The sequence below is a fragment of the Tenrec ecaudatus genome, chromosome 6 (assembly GCF_050624435.1).
Source record: "Tenrec ecaudatus isolate mTenEca1 chromosome 6, mTenEca1.hap1, whole genome shotgun sequence".
In the NCBI taxonomy this organism is placed as follows: domain Eukaryota; kingdom Metazoa; phylum Chordata; class Mammalia; order Afrosoricida; family Tenrecidae; genus Tenrec; species Tenrec ecaudatus.
The window spans coordinates 150140057-150145329 of record NC_134535.1 but is presented as its reverse complement, the minus strand read 5'-3'; the positions used below and the strand labels follow the sequence as shown (position 1 = coordinate 150145329).

The 5273-nt window shown below is 44.6% G+C and overlaps 1 pseudogene; it reads left to right on the top strand.

Moving 5' to 3' along the window:
- Window positions 1-2253: 2253 nt before the first annotated feature.
- LOC142451296 (ribosomal protein uL24-like pseudogene) lies at window positions 2254-2756 on the top strand (annotated as a pseudogene).
- The last annotated feature ends 2517 nt before the right edge of the window (window positions 2757-5273 follow it).

The following is a 5273-nucleotide window of genomic DNA, read 5'->3' as shown; positions in this document are numbered from 1 at the left end:
TTGCTAAATTAGCATAGGAGTGGGGTCTAGCCTGTCAATCAAGTCACAGGCTGATGATGCCTCCTTGTGGGTGTGGTCTCCTCATAAGGATTCTTGGAACTTCCACTCTTTCCTCACACAGAGAGTGGCCACACACACTCTCTCTGTTTCACCCTTCTGTTGACAAGACACATGGAGTCACAATGATGACAGTGAGAGTGCTGGAGATGCGTCCACTGCCATTGGCTCCACAAGACTTGCACCCACTGGCTTGTGATCTTCCTACATTTGGCATCATTGCATGTGCTGTGTAAATCTGAAGAGGAATTTATGGACTAGTATCGGGCTTATGGGCTAATATTGGACTTATAGACTTAATCTGGACTGGGCTTGGATATTATCTTAATATACAATAACTCTTTGATATAAAACTCTTTCTTACAATTATATGAGTGTCCCTGGGTTTGTTTCTCTAATCAGTCCTAGCTAACACAAGATCCAAAACAGATCAGCTGTTGTCAGGTTAAATCAAAAGAGCCACAAAGAAACTTTTTAGGAATAGAAATATTCTGTCACTTGATTGTGGTTGTAGTTCCATGCTGATGACATTTGTCAAAAATATGAAAAAATACATTTTAAATGGGTTGATTTCACTGTCTGTGAGTTATACCACAAGAAAGCAAATTTTGTGTATGAATATGTGCATGTGGCTATCTCACAGTTTGTAGCAAGAACACGGTAAGCGCAAAGCAACAGGGTATGCATTGTATATTTTGGAAAGATTACTTATGGAAAGGAGATTCAAATAGGAGTGGGAAGTGGAAATAATAATAAAGTGCTGAACACACACTGAAGCGCATGGCGATCAACTTCACTCTCTGTACCTGGCCGAGAAGTTGGGAGAAGTCTTTCAGCCCATGGAACATTCAAGGAAAACCATGCAGACCACGAGGAAGGAATGGTCTGTGTGAACACTGGCAGTGTACCCTTGTTTCAGACATAGGAGCGGAGAAACTCTGACAAGGCCTTCACAGTATACCCCCAAATTCATTTCAGATAGACTATCGCAGCGGTTCTCAATCTGTGGGTCTCAATCCGTTTGGGGGGGGTCTAACGACCCTTTCACTGGGGTTGCCCGGTCCATAACAGTAGCAAAATTAAAGTTATGAAATAGCAACGAAAATCATTTTATGGTTGGGGGGTCACCACCACATGAGGAACTGTATGAAAGGACCGCAGGATTAGGAAGGTTGAAAACCACCGCCCTAGAGCGTGCTAAAATCAAAACTTAGACATTTTTACAAGAAAATATCTTCACAGTTTTGAGTGGGGGAGGCATTCTAAAATTGTATACAAAGGAAATAGAGGAATGAGGCAGAGAGGAAAAAGGGAGGGCGGAAGAAGGAAGGAAACAAACCATTGACAAATTGGACATTATAATTAAGATATCTTCCTCAAACAATCTAAGACAGTGGTTCTCAACCTTCCGAATGCCGTAACCTTTATTACAGGTCTTCATGTTGTGGTGACCCCCAAACCATAAAATTACTTTTGCTACTACTTCATAACTGTAATTTTGCTACTGTTATGAATCATAATGTAAACATCTGATATGCAGGATGTATTTTCATTGTTCCAAATTGAACATAATGAAACATAATTAAAACATAGTGATTAATCACAAAGCAATATGTAATTATATTTTGTGAAATATCAATGTGTTTTCTGATGGTCTTGGGTGATCCCAGTGAAAGGGTCATTTGACCCCCAAAGGGGTCGTGACCCACAGGTTGAGAACCGCTGATCTCAGCCATTAAAATGAAACCATTGCCAGAAGATACTTGCAACACACATAGCCAACAAAGAGCTGGTACCCAGCGTACATAAGGACTCATAAAATATTAAGAAAGAGACAAGAAGTGGGGTGGGGAATTATAAACAGGTATTTGCTCAGAAATTTAAAAACAAATCATCGGAGTGCTGGCTGCAGTTTTCTCGGGTTCGGAAGCCCTGGCTTCCCCATGGGACCCCTCCCCACGTGCTCACGCCGCACCGCAGAGGCCTCTGCGCTTCTCCAGCTGCGCAGCCTCCCCGAAGTCCGCCTCCGGGCCCCGTTGCGGCCTTCTTTCCCGAGTCTGGGTGGACACACGGCCTCCCTGGCCCCTCGCTTAACATGTTTCGGGCGCCTTGTCTCAGGGCCACCGCCGCTCGGGGGGCCCTTCCGCGGGCATGGCAGGGGGGTCCTGGGCGAGGAGCAAGCCCCGGTACTGCCCTGAGAGCCTTATCGCTTCCTCCCTCGCCGGGCTCTGCAGACGGTCACCATGAAGTTCAACCCGTTCGTGACCTCGGACGGCAGCAAGAACCGCAGACGCCACTTCAGTGCGCCCTCGCACGCGCGCAGGAAGATCATGTCGTCCCCACTCTCCAAGGAGCTGCGGCAGAAGTATAACGTGCGCTCCATGCCCATCCGCAAGGACGATGAGGTCCAGGTGGTTCGAGGGCACTACAAATGCCAGCAAATCGGCAAGGTGGTCCAGGTGTACAGAAAAAAGTACGTCATCTACATTGAGCGGGTGCAGCGTGAGAAAGCCAATGGCACCACTGTCCGTGTGGGCATTCACCCGAGCAAGGCGGTCATCACCAGGCTGAAGTTAGACAAAGATCGGGAAAAAATTCTTGAACGCAAAGCCAAATCTCGACAGGTTGGGAAAGAGAAAGGCAAATACAAGGAAGAGCTCATTGAGAAAATGCAGGAATGAACACAGGCTGCTGTGGAACACAGCTGAGTGGTAGATGTCTGGATGGATGCGTGTTTCTTGGAAACTCTCCGCAAGATGCGTCTGGAACGTTTCATTTCCCTCTTGTTCAGCGATGGGTGTGTGGCTTTGTAACTCTGCCTTTGCCATTTCAGTTAATTTTATGAGTAAAAATTTGGAATGTTTCCTCACTGCAAGTGGTGTTTTTAGTGTTTGTAAATAAAATCCATCTATCAAAAAAAACACACCAAATAATCAGGCCATGTAAGCAAAGGTTCTCTATCTCAATTTTTTCTTTCGAGTTGGGTCTGTCTCATAATGACCCTCATGGGCAACAGAACCCATAACTGTCCCCTGGGCCAGCCTCGCGCGCTGGTCGCCATGTTTGCACGCATCGTTGCAGCTACCATGTCAATCCAATCTTAACAGTAACCTATAAAGGGAAGGAAGCCCATTTGGCTGGCTAAACCCATCCTTAATATAAATGTACATCCCTCAGAAGGATAACATTTTTTAAAGCTAGAAAATAACTCGTTGGCAAGGTTGTGGGGCAATGGGAATTTTTACACACTGATATTTAGAGTGTAAATTGTCACAGCTACTTTGGGAAACAATCTGTCAGTATGGCGTACAGTTAAAGACGAACATGTTGCCTTCGAGATGGGCCCACACTGGAGGCAGCCTCGTGCACAACAGAGGAAAGTATCCAGTCCAAAGCCCTCCCCAGGATCGGTTCTGCTTCTGACTGGTGAGTCATGCTTTTCCTGGCTGACTTTCAGGAACACATCATCTCATCTATCTCCTGCTCCACCTTTATCTGGATGCTCTACTGAACCCTGTCAAGCAGCCAGCAAGCCTTCACTGACACATGGTGGTGGTTACACCTGAAGAGCTTTGGCCGGGAATCAAACTTAGATCTCCGTTATGGAAGAGAAGACTTCTACCGCTAACCACGCCCGCCTCCCGCTCATGCTGTGTGCCTGCAATTCCCTTGCAGGAAATGGGCTCTTGAGAAAACCTAGTCTGGGAAAATTGGGCAGCATGCTGAAGAAGGTGTGTCCCAGTATTATTTGTAATGCAAAAGCAAAACTGTAGGCAGGCAATCTCCTTCGGTAGGAAAATGGATAAATAAACCAAGGTCCATTTGTTCTATGAAATATCATAGAGCAGTAAATGTTAGTAAATTACGATGATATAAGCTGTTTCTGAAAATGAATAAATGAAACATGGAATGAAAAAAGTGACAGAAAAATACAATGTGATACTCTTCAGGTAAGGGTTCCAAACCTACTAAAACTTAAATATCTCAGGTGGTGCTGTCGGGTAATCGCTAAGACAGCAAACTGCAAGGTTGAATGTTCAAACTACCTACCCACTGATGGACCTGCCAGAGAAAGATGAGTCTATATGTTCCTTTCACGAATTACAACCCCAGACCCCCTATGTGGAGTTGCCAGCAGTCAGAATCCACTCAGCAGCAGTGGGGTGTTTAATAGCAAACAGCGAAGAAATGATGAACACAAAAATCAGAATAATGTTTAGCCCTGGAGGATAAGAAGAAACATGTGATTATAAAGGAATTTCTAAGAGTTTTAATATTCTTAAACTAGTTGTTCATCGTTCTTCATACCTTAAATACAGATATGTGAAATAAATATTTTCTGCATTACAGTTTTCATAATCATTTTGAAACGGAAAACAAAGCTATGCAGAAGGAAGTGAACCGCTGTGGGGCTCAGAGGTGTCAGTAAAGTCCTGATTTAGTAGGAAACTCCCCAACAAACCCTTGTGTTGCCACGCGACACGGGGTTTGGGGGATTTCTCCGCACACGACTTTTAATTTCTCATGGTCTCAACGTTTGCCTTAGGGCTCCTGGCTACACTCAGGATGCAAGCCCCGGGTTCCCCCCAGCCCCCTTGACATTTTATTTTAATCAAAGCATATATTTTATGCCTTCTTACAAGAGCGGACACTGTGTGCGCGTCCCTTTGGGTTGGCGTAGCGGTTTCAGTCTCAGTGGTAAACAGATTCGTCAGGCATTCCGACAGCACAAAATGTCACAGTCCCCGTGTGCGCAAGGGAAGAATGAGAGGGGAGATTGCTGCGAAATTTATTCCATGACCCTGTTTAATTATTGATGCACTGCAGACCCAAAAGCATATGGGCTTTCTTGTAATAATGTGGCCGTGCTATAAAAAATATATATGTTTTCTTATAAGCTGCTCTACCATTCCACACAAATCATCCATCTCAAAGTACTTTATGTGTTCGGTCCTTTCTTCCAGACACTGAAAGCACTGTGTTATCCATGAGAGGAAATAGATGGCCAATGGTACACTAGATAGAAAATGACCTAGCGTATATAAAGAGATGGCTATACAAGTTATGACCAATTGTCATTTCCCCTAGTCCCTAGACCTGATTTGTCATGGTTACATATTAACTCGGGGCTAGAAAATCACAAACAAGTCCTCCCTCTCCTTCCAAAGTCGTAGGATGGTGGGTTTTCAATCATGTTTACTGTTTGTCTGTTTGCT